Here is a 24,764-nt window from a genome sequence, read left to right as displayed (position 1 = left end):
CCCAAACTGCAGATGTTGGGAAGCAAGAAAAGAACCTTTCCAGACTCCTTTGCAACTAGAGCTTTGGCAAAGATTGAGAGATTTCAGCAAATACTCATCTGGTCCCTAACAATGACCCCTGGGGAGGGGGATCCACAGGACATTTTGTTGACCAGTACTTTGAGTAATACACTGGTGAGGGGAATATCAGAATTTTGAAAGGCTCTGTCATGGTCATTCTATCTGCAGGATGGTGATGACAGGGGAGACATCCCATTGAAAAGAGCTCCCTGCCCGGATGGTAGAAATGGCCACAAATTCTTCCTATTGTATCTGTAGCACTCTGCCACTCTTCCCAGGTGGAGTCTGGTTCTCCACCTCTTGTATCTAATTTCCAATGTTCAATCTGCTTTGGGCAACAGAACAGTAACAAGGGTGGCCCAAGCTGAAACTTGAAAAATGTTTGCTCTTTTGGAGCTTGTCTGCCCTTTTGTCCTGCTATGGAACCTGGCCTCTGGTTAAAAATTCTGGGCTAGCCTGCTGAATGATGAGAGACATGGAGCCCACTTGTCCCTTTCTCCTGGCTGACAGCCAGCTAACTGCCAGATACGTGAGGGAGGATGTCCTAGGTCATCCAGCCACCACCTGACCACAGGCACATGAAAGGCTCAGTGAGCCCACTCAGACCGCAAGAACTATTCAGCTGATCACCAAATTGTGAGCAAAGTGAAAGGCTGGTGTTTCAGCTGCTAAGTTTTGGGGAAGTTGACTGATTCGAGGAAGCAGGAGAGTATGGGCAGTGGCACCTAACCACTGGTTAAGGTGAGCATCTGGGCCAGAGCAAGAAGCAGGATGCTTGGTCCACAGAAATCTTCAGTGGTGGCTAAGTGATCATGGCGTCCCTGAGCTAAAATACACGGGCAGCCTAGGAAAGTCTTATTTGATCTGCATGCCTCAAATTCTGATATGTCCTATTTTCATTTCTGTTATTCAAATATTTTCTAATTTCCTTTGTAGTTTCTTCTCTGACTCCTGGGTTATTTGGAAGTGTATTGTTTAGTTAGTTATTGACTTCTGATTTAATTCTATTGTGGGCAGAGAAAATATTTGAATCCTTGTAAATGTATTGAGACTTATATTATCATGCAGAAAACAATCTGTTTCAGTAAACGTTCCATGTGTACTTGGAAAAAATGTATATTCAGATGTCCTTGTGTAGAATGTTCAAAAAATGTTAATTAGGTCATTTTGGTAATGCCATTCAACTCTTTTCTATCAGGGGGCGTAATGTTTTTGTCCTTGTGGGTCATACCATCTCTGTTGCAGCTACTCTTGACTTTGGCATCATAGCATCAAATCAGTCATCAACCATATGTAAATAAATATGCATGGCTGCATTCCAAGAAAACTTTATTTATGAAAGCAAGGCTGATCTGTTTGCTGACCCCTGTTCCATATCCTTACTGAATTTCTGTCTACTTTGTTCTATTAGTTATTGAGAGAAGTTGTTGAAATCTCCACCAGTAAATGTGGATTTGTCATTTTCTCCTTTAGCTCATCAGGTTTTGCTTCATGTATTTTGAAGTTGTGTTATTAGGGCCTTGACATTTAGTATTTTTATGGTTTTTTTTTTTTATTATTTAAGACCTTTGTCATTATGAAATATTTTTTTAAAATTTCTGGTAATAGTCCTTGTTCTGAAATCTACTTCATATGATATTGATATAATCACCAGCTTTTTAAAAAAGTATGTGTGAGTGTTATGTATATATATTTCCATTCTTTTACTTTCATCTATTGGTGGCCTTTATATTTTAAAGTGACTTCTTATAGAAGGCCTAGCCCTTGCCTTTTTACCCAATCTGACAACCATTACCTTCTAATTAGGATGCAGAACATTCACATTTAATATGGTTATTGAAATGGCTGTATTTAAGTATGATATTTTAATTGATTTCTGTCTTCTCTGCTCTTCATTCACTTATCTTCTTTTCCTGCCTTTTTTCTTCTGCAGTGTCTAAATGTGCTGTTAATCCAGGGTATTGTTCATTTGTAGAAGTTTGATTTTGGTCTTTCTAAAAAAGATTTTATTTAGAGAGAGAGAGAGAGAGAACATGGGGAGGTAGAAGGAGAAGCAGGGAATCTGATGTGGGGCTTGATCCCAGGAGCCTGGGATCATGACCTGAGCCAAAGGCAGATACTTAACAGACTGAGCCACCCAGGCACCCTCAAATATCCTATTAGTACCATTGTCAAATCATTCTGTCATCTGTGTTATTTCAGGGTCTGTTTTTATTGACTACTTTTTCACCTTGCTTTTTTTTTTTTTTTCTTTTTTCTTTTGGGTTCTTTGTGTGCCTGGTAATTTTTGATAGCATTACAGGCATTGTAATTATTATGTTCTTGAGTGTTTGATTTTGTTTGTTTTGTATTTCTTTAAATATTTTGTGGCTTTGTTCTGGGATAGAATTTAGTTCTTTTGAGACATGCTTTTAAGCTTTGTTAGGTTCAGAACAGCCTTTAGTCTAGGGCTAATTAGGCTCCATTACTGATTTGGGAGAACTTCCCACTCTGGCTGGTGGAACACAATCTGTGTAGCTGTGTAGGATTAGGAGACAAAAAATGGTTTGTCTAGAAGAACAGAAATGAGAAAAAAATGGTGTTCCAGTTACCTATTGCTGTGTAAGAAACCATCCCAAAATATAGTAATGTGAAACAACTTTCTACAATGCACTTGAACACTGTGGGCCATGCGTTTACATTTGTACAGGAACAGTGGGTCTTTTCTGCTTCTGGATATCTAGGCCCTCAATTGGGATGACTTGAATGGGTGGGAGTAATTCTGACAGCTCCAGGGCTGGAACAGCTGGGGCTGAAGGATTCATTTCCCAGAGGGCTTTTTCATTCAGGTATCTTGAACCTGAGCTGGAAAGACTGAAGTATGAGCTCAGGTATGATTGTCTACTAGATCATCTATACATGGCCTCTCTAGTGTGGGAGAGAGATGGTTGGACTTCTCAGGATGGTTGGACTTCTTTTTTTTTTTAAATAAACATATAACGTATTTTTATCCCCAGGGGCACAGGTCTGTGAATCACCAGGTTTACACATTTCACAGCACTCATCATAGCACATACCCTCCCCAATGTCCATATTCCCACCACCCTCTCCCATCCCCCCTCCCCCCAGCAATCCTCAGTCTGTTTTTTGAGACTGAGTCTTTTATGGTTTGTCTCCCTCCCAATCCCATCTTCTTTCATTTTTTCTTTTCCTACCGCCCAACCCCCACCCCCCCACATTGCATCTCCACTTCCTCATATCAGGGAGATCATATGATAATTTTCTTACTCTGATTGGCTTATTTTGCTAAGCATAATACCCTCTAGTTTCATCCACGTCGTCGCAAATGGCAAGATTTCATTTCTTTTGATGGTTGCATAGTATTCCATTGTGTATATATACCAGATCTTCTTTATCCATTCATCTGTTGATGGACATCTAGGTTCTTTCCATAGTTTGGCTATTGTGGACATTGCTGCTATAAACATTCGGGTGCATGTGCTCCTTCGGAACACTACGTTTGTATCTTTAGGATATATACCCAGTAGTGTAATTGCTGGGTCATAGGATAGCTCTATTTTCAGTTTTTTGAGGAACCTCCACACTGTTGTCCAGAGTGGTTGCACAAGCTTGCATTCCCACCAACAGTGCAGGAGGGTTCCCCTCTCTCCGCATCCTCGCCAGCATCTGTCATTTCTTGACTTGTTAATTTTAGCCATTCTTACTGTTGTGAGGTGGTATCTCATTGTGGTTTTGATTTGTATTTCCCTGATGCCGAGTGATGTGGAGCATGTGTCTGTTGGCCATCTGGATGTCTTCTTTGCAGAAATGTCTGTTTATGTCCTCTGCCCATTTCTTGATTGGATTATTTGTTCTTTGGGTGTTGAGTTTGCTAAGCTCTTTATAGATTTTGGATACTAGCCCTTTATCTGATATGTCATTTGCAAATATCTTCTCCCATTCTGTAAGTTGTCTTTTGGTTTTGTTCACTGTTTCCTTTGCTGTGCAAAAGCTTTTGATCTTGATGAAATCCCAAAAGTTCATTTTTGCCCTTGCTTCTGTTGTCTTTGGCTTTGTTCCTAGGAAGAAGTTGCTGCGGTTGAGGTCAAAGAGGTTGCTGCCTGTGTTCTTCTCAAGGATTTTGATGGATTCCTTTCTCACATTGAGGTCCTTCATCCATTTTGAGTCTATTTTCATGTGTGGTGTAAGGAAATAGTCCAATTTCATTTTTCTGCATGTGGCTGTCCAATTTTCCCAGCACCATTTGTTGAAGAGGCTGTCTTTTTTCCATTGGACATTCCTTCCTGCTTTGTCGAAGATTAGTTGACCATAGAGTTGAGGGTCTATTTCTGGGCTCTCTATTCTGTTCCATTGATCTATGTGTCTGTTTTTGTGCCAGGACCATACTGTCTTGATGATGACAGCTTTGTAATAGAGCTTGAAGTCCGGAATTGTGATGCCACCAACTTTGGCTTTCTTTTTCAATATTCCTTTGGCTATTCGAGGTCTTTTCTGGTTCCATATAAATTTTAGGATTGTTTGTTCTATTTCTTTTAAAAAATAGATGGGATTTTGATAGAGATTGCATTAAATGTGTAGATTGCTTTAGGTAGAATAGACATTTTCAAAATATTTGTTCTTCCAATCCATGAGCATGGAACATTTTTCCATTTCTTTGTGTCTTCCTCAATTTCTTTCATGAGTACTTCATAGTTTTCTGAGTATAGATTCTTTGCCTCTTTGGTTAGGTTTATTCCTAGGTATCTTATAGTTTGGGGTGCAACTGTAAATGGGACTGACTCCTTAATTTCTCTTTATTCTGTCTTGTTGTTGGTGTAGAGAAATGCAACTGATTTCTGTGCATTGACTTTATATCCCGACACTTTACTGAATTCCTGTACAAGTTCTAGCTGTTTTGGAGTGGAGCCTTTTGGGTTTTCCACATATAGTATCATATCATCTGCAAAGAGTGATAGTTTGACTTCTTCTTTGCCAATTTGGATGCCTTTAATTTCTTTTTGTTGTCTGATTGCTGAGGCTAGGACTTCTAGTACTATGTTGAACAGCAGTGGTGATAACGGACATCCTTGCCGTGTTCCTGACCTTAGCGGAAAAGTTTCAGTTTTTCTCCATTGAGAATGATATTTGCAGTGGGTTTTTCATAGATGGCTTTGCTAATATTGAGGTATGTGCCTTCTATCCCTACACTTTGAAGAGTTTTAATCAGGAAGGGATGCTGTACTTTGTCAAATGCTTTTTCAGCATCTACTGAGATTATCATATGGTTCTTGTTCTTTCTTTTAGTAATGTATTGTATCACATTGATTGATTTGCAAATGTTGAACCAACCTTGCAGCCCTGGAATAAATCCCACTTGGTTGTGGTGAATAATCCTTTAAATGTACTGTTGGATCCTATTGGCCAGTATTTTGGTGAGAATTTTCGCATCTTTGTCATCAAGGATATTGGTCTGTAATTCTCTTTTTTGATGGGATCCTTGTCTGGTTTTGGGATCAAGGTGATGCTGGCCTCATAAAATGAGTTTGGAAGTTTTCCTTCCATTTCTATTTTTTGGAACAGTTTCAGGAGAATAGGAATTAGTTCTTCTTTCAATGTTTGGTAGAATTCCCCCGGGGAAGCCATCTGGCCCTGGGGTTTTGTTTGTTTGGAGACTTTTGATGACTGTGTCAATCTCCTTACTGGTTATGGGTCTGTTCAAGCTTTCTATTTCTTCCTGGTTCAGTTGTGGTAGTTTATATGTCTCTAGGAATGCATCCATTTCTTCCAGATTGTCAAATTTGTTGGCGTCAAGTGGCTCATAGTATATTCCTATAATTGTCTGTATTTCTTTGGTGTTAGTTGTGATTGCTCCTCTTTCATTCATGATTTTATTAATTTGGGTCCTTTCTCTTTTCTTTTTGATAAGTCTGGCCAGGGGCTTGTCAATCTTATTAATTCTTTCAAAGAACCAGCTCCTAGTTTCGTTGATTTGTTCTTTTTTTTAGTTTCTATTTCATTGATTTCTGCTCTGATCTTTATGATTTCTCTTCTCCTGCTGGGTTCAGGCTTCCTTTGTTGTTCTTTCTCCAGCTCCTTTAGGTGTAGGGTTAGGTTGTGTATTTGAGACCTTTCTTGTTTCTTGAGAAAGGCTTGTACCACTATATATTTTCCTCTCAGGACTGCCTTTGTTGTGTCCCACAGATTTTGAATTGTTGTGTTTTCATTATCATTTGTTTCCATGAATTTTTTAAATTCTTCTTTAATTTCTTGGTTGAACCATTCATTTTTTAGAAGGATGCTGTTTAGTCTCCATGTATTTGGGTTCTTTCCACATTTCCCCTGTGATTGAGTTCTAGCTTCAGAGCATTGTGGTCTGAAAATATACAGGGAATGATCCCAATCTTTTGATACCAGTTGAGACTTGATTTATGACCCAGGATGTGGTCTATTCTGGAGAATGTTCCACGTACACTAGAGAAGAATGTATATTCTGTTGCTTTGGGATGGAATTTTCTGAATATATCTGTGATATCCATCTGGTCCAATGTGTTATTTAAGGCCTTTATTTCCTTGTTGATCTTTTGCTTAGATGATCTGTCCATTTCAGTGAGGAGAGTGTCAAAGTCCCCTACTATTATTGTATTATTCTCGATGTATTTCTTTGATTTTGTTATTAATTGGTTTATATAGTTGGCTGCTCCCATGTTAGGGGCATTTAATTTAAATATTTAAAATTGTTAGGTCTTCTTGTTGGATAGACCCTTTGAGTATGATATAGTGTCCTTCCTCATCTCCTATTATAGTCTTTGGCTTAAAATCTAATTGATCTGATATAAGGATTGCCACCCCAGCTTTCTTCTGATGTCCATTAGCAGGGTACGTTGTTTTCCACCCCCTCACTTTAAATCTGGAGGTGTCTTCAGGTCTAAAATGAATTTCTTGTAGGCAGCATATTGATGGGTTTTGTTTTTTTATCCATTCTGATACCCTGTGTCTTTTTATTGGGGCATTTAGCTCATTAACATTCAGGGTAACTATTGAGAGATATGGATTTAGTGCCATTGTATTGCTTATAAGGTGACTGTTACTGTATATTGTCTCTGTTTCTTTCTGATCTACTACTTTTAGGGTCTCTCTTTGCTTAGAGGACCCCTTTCAATATTTCCTGTAGAGCTGGTTTGGTGTTTGCAAATTCTTTCAGTTTTTGTTTGTCCTGGAAGCTTTTTATCTCTCCTTCTATTTTCAGTGATAGCCTAGCTGGATATAGCATTTTTGACTGCATGTTTTTCTCGTTTAGTGCTCTGAATATATCATGCCCATTCTTTCTGACCTGCTAGGTCTCTGTAGTTAGGTCCGATGCCAATCTAATGTTTTTACCCTTGTATGTTACAGACTTCTTTTTCCAGGCTGCTTTCAGGATTTTCTCTTTGTCGCTAAGACTTGTAAATTTTACTATCAGGTGACGAGGTGTGGACTATTTTTATTAATTTTGAGGGCGTTCTTAGCATCTCCTGGACTTTGATGTTTCTTCCCTTTGCCATATTAGGGAAATTCTCTGCAATAATTCTCTCCAAAATACCTTCTGCTCCCCTCTCTCTTTCTCCTTCTTCTTCTGGAATCCCAATTATTCTAATGTTGTGTCGTCTTGTGGTGTCACTTATCTCTCGAATTCTCTCCTTATAGTCCAGTATTTATTTGTCTCTCTTTTGCTCAGCTTCTTTATTCTCTGTTATTTGGTCTTCTACGTCACTAATTCTTTCTTCTGCCTCATTTATTCTAGAAGTAAGAGCTTCCACTTTTGATTGCACCTCATTAATAGCTTTTTTTATTTCAACTTGGTTAGATTTTAGTTCTTTTATTTCTCCAGAAAGGGCTTTTATCTCTCCGGAGAGGATTTCTCTAATATCTTTTATGCCTTTTTTGAGCCTGTCTAGAACCTTGAGAATCATCATTCTGAACTCTAGATCTGTCATATTACCAATGTCTATATTGATTAGGTCCCCAGCCTTTGGTATTGCCTCTTGCTCTTTTTTTTTCTTTGTGGTGAGTTTTTCTGCCTTGTCATTTTGTCCAGATAAGATTTGCTTTCTCCTCTGGAATCCCGCTGTTCTCCTTGGTGAGTGAAGTTGGTCTTGGCTGGGTTTCTTGTTGATCTTCTGGGGGAGGGGCCTGTTGTAGTGATTCTCAAAGGTCTTTGCCCCAGGCGGAATTGCACCACCCTCACCAGGGGCCGGGTTAAGTAATCCGCTTGGGTTTGCTTTAGGGAGCTTTTGTTCCCTGAGCGCTTTCCATAGAGTTCCAGAGGACAGGAATGAAGATGGCAGCCTCCCAATCTCCGGCCTGGAGGAGCCAAGAGCTCGGGGTCCCGCTCCTCAGTGTGCCCTCAGAGAAAAGCACCCAACTGCCCCCATCTCCTTGGCCTCTGGTTGTGCTTGGAGGAAAGCGCTCAGTCACTCGCACTTGGAGAAAAGCGCCTGGTCATTTGTGTCTCTGTGGCCTGCGGCCACGCTCCAAGCTCACCCAGCCTGCGACTGGTTCAAGGTAACCCCCAGCTGAGAGCTCACTCCTCGGCTTTGTCTCTGTAGCGGGCTTCCCTGCTCTAATACCTGTGAGCTCTGCAACACTCAGACACCCCTGGTCTTACTGTGACCCCGCAGGACCTAGGGTTACACTGACACTATATGGGGTTCCCCCTAGTTTAGTCTCTGGAGCGATGTCCCTCTGTGGAGCAGACTTTTAAAAGTCCTGATTTTGTGCTCTGTTGCTCCACTGCTTGCCAGGATCCAGCCCCCCCCCCCCCCACGTTCTATCTTCCCGTCACTTTGGATTCACTTCTCCACAGGTCCTACCTTTCAAAAAGTGGTCGATTTTCTGTTTCTAGAATTGTTGCTCTTCTTCTCTTCGATTTCCCATTGGATTTGTAGGTGTTCGCAATGGTTAGATAAGCTATCTAGCTGATATCCTGCTACCTGATGTCTTCTCAGCCTGCTACTTCTCCGCCATCTTGACTCCTCCCCAATGGTTGGACTTCTTACATGGTGCCTCAGCACTCTGGGACCAAGGGTTCCAGCAACAAGGCAGAAAGCTTCATGACCTCTTATGACCTAGCATTTAAGTTTCCATAGTATCACTTCCACCATAATCTATTAATAGAACTAGCCAAAAGCCTTTCCATACTCATGGGAAAAGGGTTAAAGGGGGAAAATGTCAAAGAATGCGCACTCATATTTTAAAACCACAAGTTTTGTCTTGGATCAGAGGTAGAGATGAATGATTAACAGTGTTAAATATACTGAATGAATAGGTACATTGAGGGAAAAAACAAATTGTTGGATTCAACAATGAGGCCGCGATAATGGGAATTCTCTCAATTGTCCTAAAAGAGCAATGGGAGGTGGGAGAGCAAAAACATCCAATGTAGACTGCAGGAATGCTGCATACACAATTTCTACAGTAGGTGAACTCAGTAGAATAGGGATCTTCAACAAATACCTCCTAAGAACTTCTGAAAAGAGTTTTACCATTGTCTACCATCTGTCTTCCATTTCTTTACTACCTGCTTACTCCATGAGCCTTAGAAATCTGGCTTCTGCCTCCATTATCACTGAGACATCTATGGAAAGTACCTCTCTCATTTGCTTGGACCATATGTTGTGTGGATCCCTCCCTACTCCTTTGATTTCTTCTCTATCCTCTGTACTCTTCTAAATTCCTTCTGATTTTTTCGCTGTTCAGTCTCTGAGCCAATTTCAGTGATTTTCATCACTGAAAAGTCAATGTCTTCCAAGGATCTTCCCTGGTTCCTCTTCTCTTTTGACCCTCTTATCCACTCCCATGGTTTCAGTTCTCACCTCTTTGCTTATAACTTTCAAATCTTTCTGTCCCTGCTAGGCTTCTCTCTTGCACTTCAGACCTCAATATTGCATTACTTCCTGGACATTGGAATGTACACAGGCATTTTAAATTCAGAATATCCAATATTGAATTCATTCTCTCTCCTTTTCATCATATGGCTCCTCTTCCTGGATCCCTGTCTCTGTGAAGGACCCCAGTAACCATGAAATTTCTAGATCCAGAAACCCCCATATTGTCTTGATCTTCTCCGCCTTCTCACATATAGTCAACCAATCAATAGGTCTTATTGATCCTACCTCTTAAATGATTCTTCCACTCAAGTCTTCCTCCCCATCTGCATTGGTAATCACTAAAGTTTGAATTTCTATCAATGGTAGATTATATTGTTCCAGACCATCCCTTCCTCTGAGAATAACTAGAAAATGTGAACCAAATATCTCAAAAACATCTCTCTGAAGAGTTACCATGGCAATGAGGGATTGCAAAGTTAAAATATGGGAGAGAAGGGACACTCAGAGAACTCTTCCTGATATTTGGCTCCATTTCCTTATCAAGGCAATAATTGATTCTCCCAGAGGCTGAGGCTATAGGCCAGATGTATTTTAGGGCAAGTAGTTAAATTCTGTACTACATATTATTTCCTTCAAAGAAGCCTGGATTGATTGGATGAATTTGTGGAGCTATTATGCCCCCAAAGCACTGATGAAAATAATAAAACAATCAACCCCAATTAGTGAAGCTTAGCAGCTGGATATGGTGAGGAAAAGAAACAGTCAAAATGAAATCTGCCCACATGATTTTTATCCCAGAGTAACTGTGGGTATCTTCAAGGTGCAACCCCTGAGGAGCAACATTAGAGGCCTCACACTGCAGGATGGCAGTGAGAGATGACTTCACTAATATAATTCAACCCAACATTAAAAAATGAACCAAACCAACCAACCAAACAAACAAAAAACCCACCCCCAAAAAACCCCAGATAAATAAAAATAGCAAGTCTGAAACAAGAGGGAGACAGTACCACAGAGACCAGTACCCAGAATTGCTATAATATGTCATCTAAAATGTCAAGTTTCCAACAAAAATTTATGACTAATGTAAAGAAACAAGAAAGTATGACCCATACACCAGGGAAAAAAAAGGCAATAGAAACTAAAGATTTCAAAGTGCCCATCATAAATATGTCCATGAAACTAAAGAAAACCATGATGGGTAAAGGAAAGTATAATAATAATGCTGCATGTTGCATTAAGTAGAAGATATCAATAAAGAAAAATAATTTTTAAAAATATTTTATTTCTTTATTTGACAGAGAGAAAGAGAGACCACAAGTAGGCAGAGAGGCAGGTAGTTGTCGGGGGAAGCAGGCTCCCTGCCAAGCAGAGAGCTCGATGCAGGGCTTGATCCTAGGATCCTGAAATCATGATTTGAGCTGAAGGCAGATGCTTAACCCACTGAGTCACCCAAGTGCCCCAAAGAGAAATAATTTTTAAAAAATAAATGAAAATTCTATAGTAAAAGAGTAAAATTTTGGAGAAAAGTAAAAATAAGATGAAAAAATTCACAGGAAGAACTCAATTGTAGATTTGAATTGGCAGAAGAAAGAATCAGTGAACATGAGGATAGGCTGATAGAGATAATGTGATTGATCTAATGAACAGGGAGAGAAAAAAGAATTAAGAAAAATAAACAGAGACTCAGGAAAGCCATGCAAACACACCAACATGCACACAGTGAGAGTACCAAAAGGGAAGGGGAGAGAAAAAGGAGCCGAAAAAAATATTTGAAAAAGTAATGGTTGAAAACTTCCCATATTTATTGAAAATATATTAATCTGTATGTCTGAGAAGCTCAAATAATTCCAAGTAGGAAAATGCAAAGAGATCTACAAACAGACATATTATACAGTAAAAATGTTGAAAATCAAAGACAAGAATGGGGTGCCTGGCTGGTTAAGTCAGAAGAGTGTGTGGCTCGATCTCAGGGTCATGAGTTCAAGCTCCATGTTGGGTGTAGAGAGTACTTAAAAATAAAATAAAATAAAATAAAGGACAGGAGAAAGCCTTGAAAACAGCAAGAGAAAAATGACATTACTTAACAAGGGAATTCCAATAAGAATAACATCTGGTTTTTCATGAGACAGTGGAGTTCAGAAGGCAGTGGGATAACATATTCAAACTGACAGAGAAAAAAAATGGTTAACCAAGAATCCTTTATCCAGCAAAACTATCTTTTGAAAGTAAAAATGAGGTAAAGACATTATCAGATAAACAAAAACTGAGAATTTTTTTTTGCCAGTAGACCTACCTTACAAGAAATACTAAAGGAGGTTCTTAGGCTGAAGGCAAGTTACCCTGGACAGTATTTTGAATCCACACAAAAAAATCAAAGATCACTGACAAAATAATTATGTAATTATAAGAAACAGTATAAATGATATTTCTTTTCTTCTCTTATTTAAAAAGCTATTGTGTAAAACAATATGTATATAATAATGTATTGTTGGGCCTCTACCATCTTAAAATGTAACATATAGCGTGAAAGAGATGGGTGGAACAAAGCTGTATTTGGGGTAAGGAAGTGCCTCCAGATGGTAATTTAATCCACAGGAACAAATGATGGGAGCCAGAAATGATAAATAAGAAGAGTAATGCAACTAAACTTATAAATATATATTTGATTTTTCTTCTCAGTTTCTTCAAGAGAATGACATTATATAAAGTAATAATTAAAACAATGTAATGTTGAGTTGAGAACATTTATAGATATAATATGTAGTATAATGTCAAAAAAGGAAGAAAAGGGGAAAGTATTTTATAGAAGTAACATTTCTATATCTCACTGGAATTAAGTTAGTACAAATCAAAAACTGATGGTAAATCCTAGAGCAACCACTAAGGGAATACCTCAGAAACATAGAGTAAAAATGTCACTAAAGAAATTTAAATGTTACCTTAGGAAATATTGTTAATACAAACAAAAGCAGGAAGGATACAGAACAAAAAGATATGAGACACATAGAAAATAAAAAGTAAAATGGTAGATGTGAATCTAGCTATATTAGTAATAACATTAAGTGTGAATGAATTAAATAATGCAGTAAAAGGCAGAGCTTATCAGTTTGAACTAAAAAAAAAAAATACCAACCTCTAACTCTTTGTGGTCTTTAGATTCAGAGAAACAGATAGATTAATAGTACACGGATGGAAAAAGATGTATCATATGGACAGCAAATAAAATCTGCACTGGCTATACAAATAGACAAAATGGACTTAGAACAAAAGAAGTTCCTAAAGATAAAGAGGGACATTTTATAACAATAAAAGTGTCAATCCATCAGGAAGATATAATAATTATAAATAAATAAATAAATATATATATATATATATATATATATACTTAAAAACAGAGCATCAAAGCACATGAAACACTGATATAAATGGAGTTGTAAACAATTCAACAATAATGGTTAGTGATTTCAATACCCCACTATCAATAGTGGATAAAACAAAACAACTAGACAGGAGATAAACAAAAAGCCCAGAAGACAACCACACTATACACCCACTAAACCTAATAAATGTCTATAGAATATTCCCCCAAACAGCAGAATACATGTTCTTTTCAACTGCACATGAACATCCTTCAGGAGAGCCCATAGCTAGGTCATAAAACAAACTTCAGTAAATTTTATTTTATTTATTTATTTTTAAAGATTTTATTTATTTATTTGACAAGGAGAGAGAGATCACAAGTAGACAGAGAGGCAGGCAGAGAGTGGGGGAGAGGCAGGCTTCCTGGCCAACAGAGAGCCCGATGCGGTGCTCTATCCCAGGACCCTGAGATCATGACCTGAGCCAAAGGCAGAGGCTTAACCCACTGAGCCACCCAGATGCCCCAAAACTTTAGTGAATTTTAAAGGATAGAAGTAATACTAAGTAAGCTTTCTGGCCACAATGGAATGAAGTTAGAAATCAATAACACAAAATAATTTAAGAAACTCACAAATATGTGGAATTTAAACAATACCCTCCTGTATCACCAGCAGGATAAAGAGGAAATCAAAGAGAAATTAGAAAGTACTTATAGGTGAATGAAAACAAATACAGAGCATGTCAAGACAGCCAAAGCAGTCTTAGAGGGAAATATACATATCTGACAAATGCCTATATCAAAAAAGAAGAAAGATCTCAAATCAGTAACCTAACCTTCCACCTTAAGACACTGGGGAAATAAGGGCAAATGAAACCTAAATCAAGAAAAAGGAACAATATAATGAAGATTAAAGTAGAAATTAAGAAAATAAAGAATAGAAAAACAATAGAGACAATCAGCAAAACCAAAAGCTGGTTCTTTGAAAAGATCAAGAAGATTGGCAAACTTTTAGCTAGATTGACCAAGAGAAAAATGAGAGAAGACTCAAATGACTAGAATCAGAAAAGAAAGAGACATTACTACTGACTTTACAATAATAAAAAGGATTATAAAGGCATATGATGAGCAATTTCATGCTAATAAATTAGACAACTTAGATGAAATGAACAAATTTCTAGAAGGACACAAAGCACCAAAACTGACTCAAGAAGGAATAGACAATCTGAATAGATCTCTAACAAGTGAAAAGACTGAGTTAGTAATTAAAATAACTACCACAAAGAAAAGCAGCCAGGGCCAGATGGCTCCACTGGTGCATTCTACCAAACATTTAAAAAGTTGATACCTAGGGGGACGCCTGGGTGGCTCAGTTTGTTAAGCGGCTGCCTTTGGCTCAGGTCATGATCCCAGCGTCCTGGGATCGAGTCCCACATCGGGCTCCTTGCTTGGCGGGGAGCCTGCTTCTTCCTCTGCCTCTGCCTGCCACTCTGTCTGCCTGTGCTTGCTCTCGCTTCTCTCTCTATGACAAATAAATAAATAAAATCTTAAAAAAAAAAATTGATACCTAGGGGCTCCTGGGTGGCTCACTGGGTTAAAGCCTCTGCCTTCGGCTCAGGTCAGGATCTCAGGGTCCTGGGATAGAGCCCCACATCAGGCTCCCTGCTCAGCAGGGAGCCTGCTTCCTCCTCTCTCTCTGCCTGCTTCTCTGCCTACTTGTGATCTCTGGCAAATAAATAAATAAATAAAATCTTCAAAAAAAAATTAATACCTATTCCTCACAAATTCTTCAAAAAAATAGAATAGGAGGTAATACTCTCCAACTCATTCTATGAGACCAGCATAATATCAAAGTGAAAAACATTACATGAAAAGAAAACTACAGACCAATATGTCTTAGGAATACCCGTGCAAATAACCTTAGCAAAATGTTAGCAAACAGAATTCAGCATCATATATAAAAGAATTAGGTACCATGATCATATGGTATTTATCCAAGAATGCAAATTTGGTTTAACATCCAAAAATCAAGCAGTGAAATAAAGCTTATCAATAGAATGAGGGATAAATACATGCAATTATCTTAAAAGATGCAGAAAAATCACTTGACAAAATGCAACACACTTTTATGATAAAAACTCTAAACAATCTTGGAATAGAAAGCACCTCCTCAAGCTGATAAAGGGCATCTACAAAAACCCCATCACTAACGGTAATATGTAATAGTGAAAGGCTAGATACTTTCCCTCTAGGAATAAGGACAAGACAAGAATGTCCACTATTGCCACTTCTATTCAACATTGTTCTAGTGCTCGCTTCGGCAGCACATATACTAAAAAACATTGTTCTAGAGGATCTAGCCAGGGCAATTAGATGGTAAAAGAAATAAAATGGATTTATATCAGAAAGGAAGAAGTAAAATTATTTCTATTAACAAATATGACATTTTATATAGAAAATCCTAAGGAAACCACTTATTATAGATAATAAACAAATTCAGCATACTTGCCGGATATGAGATTAATATACAAAAACCAATTGTGTTTCTATACTTGCAAAAACAATACAAAAATGTAATTAATTAAACAATTCAATTGACAATACCATTGAAAAAATAAAATACTCAGCAATAAATTTAACAAAAGAAGTACAAAAATTATGCCTTGAAAACTACAAAACATTGTTGAAAGACAGTAAGTAAATTCCAAATAAATGGAGAGAAATTTCATGTTTCTGGATTGGAAGACTTACTATTATTTAGGTGACAATACTCTCTAAATTGATCTACCGAGTCAATGTAATCCCCGTCAGAATCTCAGATGACTTCTTGGTAAAAACTGAAAAAGTGATTCTAAAATTCATATGGAATTGGAAGGGATCAAGCATAGCCAAAATAATCCTGAAAAAAAAAAAAAAAGAACAAAGTAGGAGGACTCAGATTTTCTGATTTCAAAACTTACTACAAAGCAACAGTAATCAGGGCGTCTGGGTGGCTCAGTGGGTTAAAGCCTCTGCCTTTGGCTCGGGTCATGATCCCAGGGTCATGGGATCGAGCCCCGCATTGGGCTCTCTGTTTGGTGGGGAACCTGCTTCCTCCTCTCTCTCTGCCTGCCTCTCTGCCTCCTTATGATTTCTGTCTGTCAAATAAACAAATAAATCTTTTTTAATAAATAAATAAACCCCAAAAAACAAAAAACCAAAAAACACACAAAGCAATAGTAATCAAGACTGTGTCACAGTGACATAAAGACAGGTGCATATAGAGCAACGGAAGAGAATTGAGACTCTAGAATTGAACCCATGTGTCTATGGTTGATTGTTTTTGGACAATGTTGCCAAGCTGGAAGAAGAATAGTTCTTTTTTTTTCAACAAATGGTACTAAAGAACTGGATAGCCACCTGTAAAAGAATGAATTTGGACCCTTCTAATCACACTGTATGCAAAAACCAACTCAAAAACCGATCAACAACCTAAATATAAAACTTAAAATCAGAAAACTATCAGAAGAAACATGTGGATAGTTTTCATGGCTCCATCTTTGGCAATATATTCTAAATTGTGACACTGAAAGCATGAGCAATTGAAGCATGAGCAAATTCCATTTATATTGAAGTCATCAAAATTTAAAAATTTTATGTTTTTTAAAAAATTTATGTTTTGAAGGACACCATCAAGAAAATGAAAAGATAACTCACAGAATGGGAGAAAATATTTACAAGTCATGTATCTGATTAGGAACTTGTATCTAGAATAGATAAAGAAATCTTATAACTTAGTAGTAAAAAGATAAACAATTTAAAAAAAAAAAAAGGTCAAAGGATTTGAGTAGGCATCTTTCCCAAGGAGCTCTACAATGTCCAATAAACATGTGGAAAGGTGTTCAACATTACTGGTCATCAGGTAAATGCAAATTAAAATGAGAAGATACCACCTCATCCCCATTAGGATGGCTATAATTATAAAAAAAAATGAGACAATAGTATGTGGAGAAGTGGAAACTCATACACTGCTGGTAGGGATATAAAATGGAGCAGCCACCTTGGAAAACAGTCTAATAGCTTTTCATTTTTTTTTTAAAGATTTTATTTATTTATTTGACAGAGAGAAATCACAAGTAGATGGAGAGGCAGGTAGAGAGAGAGGAAGGGAAGCAGGCTCCCTGCCGAGCAGAGAGCCCGATGCGGGACTCGATCTCAGGACCCTGAGATCATGACCTGAGCCGAAGGCAGCGGCTTAACCCACTGAGCCACCCAGGCGCCCAGCTTTTCAAATGGTTAAATGCCATACGACTCAGAAAGTCTACTCTTAGGTATCAACCCAAGAGAAATGAAAATACATGTTCACACAAAAACTTGAATACAAGGGCGCCTGGGTGGCTCAGTCTGTTAAGCGTCTGCCTTCAGCTCAGGTTACCATCCCAGGGTCCTGGGATTGAGTCCACAGTGGGGGTCCCAGCTCAGCAGGGAACCTGCTTTTCCCTCTTGCTTCTGCCTGCTACTCCCCCTGCTTGTGCTCTATGAAATAAATAAATGAAATCCTTAAAAAAAAAAGTCTCTATGGGGGCACCTGGGTGGTTCAGGTCATGATCCCAGGGTCCTGGGATCGAGCCCCACATTGGGCTCTCTGCTCAGGCTCTCCGCTCTCCGCCCACCCCCTGCCTCCCTCTCTGCCTACTTGTGAACTCTGTCAAATAAATAAATAAAATCTTTTTTTAAAAAGTCTCTATGATTTAAAAAAATTTTGAATACTAGTGTTTATAGAAGCACTATTTTTTTAAAAGATTTTATTTATTATTTGACAGAGAGAGACACAGCGAGAAAGGGAACACAAGCAGAGGGAGTGGGAGAGGGAGAAGCAGACTTCCCACTGAGCAGGGAGCCTGTTGTGGGGCTCAATCCCAAGACCTTGGGATCATGACCTGAGCTGAAGGCAGATGATTAACGGCTAGAGCCACCCAGGTGCCCCTAGAAGCACTATTTTTTTTTTTTAAGATTTTTATTTATTTATTTATTTGACAGAGAGTACAAGCAGGCAGAGAGGCAGGCAGAAAGAAAGAGAGGAGGAAGCAGGTTCCCCGCTGAGCAGAGAGCCCAATATGGGGCTTGATTCCAGGACCCTGAGCCAAAGGCAGAAGCTTTAAACCACTGAGGCACCCAGGTGCCCCAGAAGCACTATTTATAATAGCCAAAAGGTAGAAACAATCCAAGTATTCATTAACTGATGAATGAATAAATAAAATGTGGTCTATCCATACCATGGAATATTATTCAGCCATAAAAATGAATGAAGTACTGATACAGTATTACAACACAAATGAACCTCAAAAACATTTGTGGTAAGTGAAGAAAGCAGATCATACATAATATAGTTCCATTCATATCAAATATCCAAATAGGCAAATCTATGGAGACAGTAGATTAGTGGTTGCTTAGGGTTGGGGGGAGTAGGAGTAGTAAGAGAGGTGATAGGTAAATCCTATATGGTTTCTGTAGGGGTTTTAAAAATGTTCTAAAATTGGCTGCATTGATGATTGCATGTATCTCTGAAGACTCTAAAAACATTGACTTTTACACTTTGAATGGGTCAACTGTGTGATATGTGAATTATTTCTCAACTGAACTGCTGTTAAAAGTAAGAGTGGGCCAGGGACACCTGGGTGGTATCTTTGGCTCGGTTAAGTGGCTGCCTTCGGCTCAGGTCGTGATCCCAGTGTCCTGGGATTGAACCCCACATCAGCGGGGCTGGGGGGAGGGGGTCTGTTTCTCCATCTCCCTGCTCCTGTGCCCTTGCATACTCTCTCTCTTAAATCAATCAATCAATCAATCAATCAATCAATAATGAGTGAAGCAGAAATAGACCATCCCTCATAGGGACTGATGCTTAGTTTTGGACCATCTCCATGGTTGGATTAAGATGATCTGGAATTGGAAGTGTTCCTAGCTGTTATTCCAGAAGTAAATGCAAATTCTTTCTGAAGAATAATGTCACCCAGAACCTTATATTAACCACAATTTTTCAAAACAATGTCTGGCACTCAATTAAAAGTTGCCAGGCATATGAGAATACAGGTGACTGAAAACCCAAGAGAAAAAACAGACAGTAGAAACATCTCATTATCCTTCAGGGTTCAGCTTAAATGTTACTTTCTCAGGAAAGCTTTTCTTAACACCCTGGGCTTCTTAAATCTGTGGAAAAATTCAGCCCCATCTCAGCCTATGCGTCTCCTAATTACTTGTCTAACATCTGTAAGCAAATTATTTCACTGTGTTCAGTTTGCAAGTTTCGCACAAATTAGGATTTAACTTATGACAAAGCTTCAGTTTTATCTTGCTTTTCTAAACAAAACACAAGTATATTCTTTTTTCACTTATTTTTAAAATAAAATTTGGGTTGTAGTATAATGTACATACAGAAAAATGGAAAACTTGCAAGTGTACTTTTTTTTTTTAATTTTAGAAAGAAAGCTTGCATGTGCAGTGGAGGTGGGGCAGAAAGAGTCTTAAGCAGATTCTGAGCTTATCACCAAGCCCAGTGTAGGGCTGGATCTCATGACCCTGAGATCATGACCTGAGCTAAAACAAAGAGTTGGATACCTAACCGACTGTACAACCCAGGTGCTCCATAATCATACATTTTGCTGAATTGTCACAAACTGAACAGTTCCATGTGTGCAACTAGCCCCCAGATCAAGGAACAGAACATTGCCAGCACCCTGGAAACTCTTGGTTGTGAGGTTGTGTCAGAAAGGTTGTGTCCCTTTCTAGCCACTGGCCTTTGCCAAAAGTAACCAATTTTCTGTCTTCTAACTCCTATCTTCAAACACTTCTAAGATTAATTTTGCTTATTTTAGTTCAATATATTTTCAGAGTACACAAAGATGCGTGTACCAGGGTATTCACTACGGCTCCATTTATGATAGCAAAGGACTGAAAACCACCGAAAGGTCTTTCAGCTGGGGACTGAGTAAATTTAGTATGATGCCTCTTAAAATAAAATTCTATGCCACCATTAAAATTCTATGCCACCATTAGAGATCTGGATATACATATGCTGACATGGAGAGATGTCCAAGTTATGTCAGTAAAGTGGAAAATCAAGTTTTACATTTATCCATCTATATCTCATTCATATAAAAAGAAAAAGTCCATGGGGCGCCTGGGTGGCTCAGTGGGTTATAGCCTCTGCCTTCAGCTCAGTTCATGATCCTGGGGTCGAGGGATCAAGCCCTGCATTGGGCTCTCTGCTCAGCAGGGAGCCTGCTTCCCCCCTCTCTGCCTGCCTCTCTGCCTACTTGTGATCTCTCTCTGTGTCAAATAAATTAAAAAAGAAAAAGAAAAAGTCCGTGTTTATGTGCTCTTTGTAAATGCAAAGCAAATGATCTGAAGTTTATGTACACAATTGAGAGAAGGGATGGAACAGGAAGAAAGAGACTTGTACTTAAAAAACTCACACACACCTGGGTATCTTTTTTTTTTTTTTTTTTTTTACAAGAAGGATGCATTCCATTTGTGTGCAACTTTTTTTTTAAGATTTTATTTATTTATTTGACAGAGAGAAATCACAAGTAGATGGAGAGGCAGGCAGAGAGAGAGAGAGGGAAGCAGGCTCTCCGCTGAGCAGAGAGCCCGACGCAGGACTCGATCCCAGGACTCTGAGATCATGACCTGAGCCGAAGGCAGCGGCTTAACCCACTGAGCCACCCAGGTGCCCCTGTATGCAACTTTTAATGGCAATTTAAACATGGAAGAAAAATCACAATGCCTGAAATTTGCCTCTGGGGTTAAGGTAACCGAATTGAAAATTGTGTTCATTTATTAATGAATATTCACCAGTCTATACATGTTAAAATTACAAAGGCACATACTCTCTGACATTGGAGTTCCACTTCTTTGGCAATGGAACCTTTGTTTATACACCCTAGAAGGCATCAGTGAAGATGTTTATTGTTTGTAAGGGTGAAAAAAACAGAAGTAACCTCAGAGTGTATTAACAGAGGGAGAGCTGCATAAATCACGGTATAATCGTTTCCTAAACCAGGCAGTTAAGGAGAATGGGGTAGATCTATATTCAAGCATAGAGGCCTCTAAGATATATTGTTGGGTGAAAAAGCAAGGCAAAGAACAGTATAGAAAGCATACAGCTTCTATCACATAGCCCCTCAGTGAATATACAGACACACGGACAGATGACATACAAAAATGTCGAGAAGCCTGCGTTCCAACTTGGCGTCATTTTTGCCATCCTTGAAGGTGGTGATCCTTAGGAACACGGTTTTGGTTTGAGGATTTAAGGCAGCCAGGTGGTGAGACTGAAATAAAACCAACTTTTACTGGTTTAGGGGCCCTCCTGTCCTTCCTCCCATGTCATCATCCGAGGAACAACTGCAGCTCGGAGAAGGTAAATGACTTTCCTGGGGTTATACTGAGGGTAAATAGCAGAGCTGAGATTCAGATTCAGGTGGGTTCTGCCTCAAAGCCCTTTCTTAACCCGTTTCTCTGTGGTGGGGGGGAATGTGGGCCGCAGGGGAGCAGGAGGGGCTTTACCGGGGGTGGGGTGGACTCCTCACCCAGTTCCCTCTTGATTCGCCAAATTCCTTCCATTACGCTACTTCTCAGGAATGGCTGATTATGGCCCTGTGCAGGGGGGTGGCACCTCCACGACGGGGCCAAGATGCTGCTTAGCTTACTTTTGTGACATCTGGCAGGTGGTTCTCTAGTTTCTTTCATGATAATGAGCCCACTCCCTTTTGTCATTCCATCCCATCCATGGAGAGCTCTCTGTACACGAGGAAGTTATTTCTGGGAGGGCATTTGGCTGTCTCCCTGTCACTTCTTCATGGACCTTAGCTTTGTCATTGATGCTTTGAATGCCACCTGCTTCCCCCCTGCCTTGGGACAGCCCTGCAGAGCCATAGAGTCACTGGCTAGGTCTCCTTCTCCACAATGAGCCACTTCAACTCCTTTCAGGATGGGTCTCCATTCTCCTACCCATTCCCTCCAAAAACATCCCCTCCAGATTCCCTTCCAAGGTTGGCCCTGTCCCTTTGTAAGGTGGGACCTCCTGTGGAGGATCTGGGAGTCCGAGGGGCAACTGATAACCAAATTAGACTGTTTTGGGGAGTTGGTAGGGTGTGAAGCAGAGAGTGGACTAGAGCCCCTCAGGGAGAAGATGCCAGCGATGCTGGGGCTTGCAGCTCACATGCTCCCAGGTGGCTTCGGGGAAGATCTGTCATGGTTCTTGACACCCCACAGGCTGGGCCACTCCAGAGCCCCAGTGTGGAACCCCAGCTTGTGGCCAGGATGGCAAAGCCAGGCGTCTCTCCTCCCAGAAAGCATCTCACGGTGGTTTCCGTAAGTTGGTGGCGATTGCATAACTTTTTCACCAACTGCCATGCCGGATATATTTTGCAACCCAGCCCGCTGTGCCACACGTGTCGGCTGGCGTGGCCAGGCCTCCCACACAGGCCGGAGGAAGTCTGAGAGTGAAACACAACTGATGGTGCCTCCCAGGAATCTGCCAGCCACAGGACATGCTCCTCACTCCCTGCCGTGCATACAGGCCCCTGCTGGGCATAGCAGGAGGCTCTCGGGGCCCCACGATCCCCCAACCAGAGAGGGGAACCATGAATTCCTCAGAGCAGCCAGATGGAGGCGAGCACTTCTGAGAAGCCACCATCGTATGCCAACAGCTCTTCTTGGTGTTCATGAGAAGATAAGCCCCAAAATTTCCATTGGAAGGAGACCCTCCACCCATCAGTTCATGGGCAGAATCCTACTGGGGCATGTGCCAAGAGAGGATCCACAGGTGTATCATTCAGAGAAGGCATGGCGGAGGGTGAGTTCCAGAGTGAGTTCTGAGGATAGAGGAGGAAAGAATGAGGGGTCCACTGGGTGACAAAAGAAGGGTAAATCCCACCAGCCTAAGCACCAAGGACACTTGTGATGGACTGACTGAGGGGCCTTGAGGCTTGGCCATTTGCCCACTGTTCCTTGGGCACTGGTGTTTCAGGGATTGGGGGATGATCCCAAAAGTAAAAGCCAGGGATCTCTGAGAAAGGAAGCCAAGTATGGAGAGGACTAGGGACACTCCCATATCCTGACAAGGTTTCTGGCAGAGTCAGGAGTGTAGTGGACAGTGTAAAGTGTTAGGAAGATCCCCAGATCACCGCCTCCCCAGTTGCCTGGAGAGATGGCTGCTAATGGCTCTCTCTGTGTTCCTCTCCAGTAACCCATTCTCAGTTAAAGAGAGTTACCTCTCCCAAAAGCCAAACCCCCTTCTTTGGGACTGGCCAGGTTAGGAGTCTAAAGTCTCAGCCCCCTTGCTCCAACTTGGAACAACTCTGAAGGCTATTTCAACCCCAGAGCTCCCCATGAGTTTGGCTGAGTATTTGTAGTGACGGTGCCATAGCCCCATCTTCTCTCTGCCCCACCCTGCTTCCCTTGTTCCCTCACAAGATGCTAATTTTCAGAGCTCACCAATACACCTCTTGGAACCTTAGGACCCAGCCTGGGAGAGTATGTGGAGCCTACAGTCCTGCTGTACTCAAGGGTGAAGACGTTTGCCATTCAAACTAGTGGTTTTGCCGCTCTATGGTGCTAGTCTACTCCAGCCAGTTGTGTTCTTCTGGCCACCCTTGTTCAGGCAGTCTTGGGACTACCTTCAATTACAAAGGGTACCCTCTGGTTGGCAAAAGAAAGAAACTTGCCATTAAAGAACAAATTTGAAGACATATTTGTGCCCAATTGACTTTCTAAGGGGAGGTTACTCAGAAGAGTAGAATGAACATTGGATGTTCTTGGTTTGGTTCTTTGTTCTTGGTTTGGTTTGTGAATTATTTTGTAGATTCTCTAGAACATTTTTGGAGCAAGGAAACCATCTGATTGCTTTTTTTTTTTTTTTTTACTAAAATAGGCTTCACACTGGGCATGGGGCCCAACGTAGGGCTTAAACTCATGACCCTGAGATCAAGACCTGAGCTGAGATCAAGACTTGAGCTGAGGTTAAGACTTGAGCTCAGATCAAGAGTTAAATGCTCAACTGACTGAACCACCCAGGTGACCCCATCTGATTGCCTTTTATTTTTTTAAAAGATTTTATTCATTTATTTGACAGAGATCACAAGTAGGCACAGAGGCAGGCAGTGAGAGAGAGGGGAAGCAGACTCCCCACTGAGCAGAGAGCCCGATGTGGGGCTCGATCCCAGGACCCTGAGATCATGACCTGAGCTGAAGTGAGGCTTAACCCACTGAGCCACCCAGGCACCCCTCTGATTGTTTCTTAATTTCCACAGCAAAAGGAATTATTTACCACACCATACTCAGTCAGAGCAAAGCCCGTACTAGCCATCAGCACTTTTTCTAAACTGTCCAGCAGGAGTGATTTCATACAGACATATGGGCTCACCTACTTACCAAGTAGCATTCTGTTATTCATCACAGCAGTTGGGAATCCCAAACCTTCCTAAGAAATAAAATAAGGAGGAGGAAATATTTCTTCA

The 24,764-nt window shown here is 40.2% G+C and overlaps 1 long non-coding RNA gene across 1 annotated transcript in view; it reads right to left on the bottom strand.

Annotated features, from left to right (window-relative positions):
- Window positions 1-24,526, bottom strand: part of LOC309872844 — an 802,828-nt gene extending 778,302 nt beyond the window's left edge. The window contains exon 1 of the long non-coding RNA XR_014316130.1: window positions 24,318-24,526. This is a non-coding gene — a long non-coding RNA (uncharacterized lncRNA). The remainder of the gene's footprint in view (window positions 1-24,317) is intronic.
- Window positions 24,527-24,764: the final 238 nt, after the last annotated feature.

This window comes from Mustela nivalis (genome assembly GCF_964662115.1).
Source record: "Mustela nivalis genome assembly, chromosome: 1".
Classification (NCBI taxonomy): domain Eukaryota; kingdom Metazoa; phylum Chordata; class Mammalia; order Carnivora; family Mustelidae; genus Mustela; species Mustela nivalis.
Note: the sequence above shows the minus strand (reverse complement) of the source record. Positions and strands in the feature narration are given on the sequence as shown.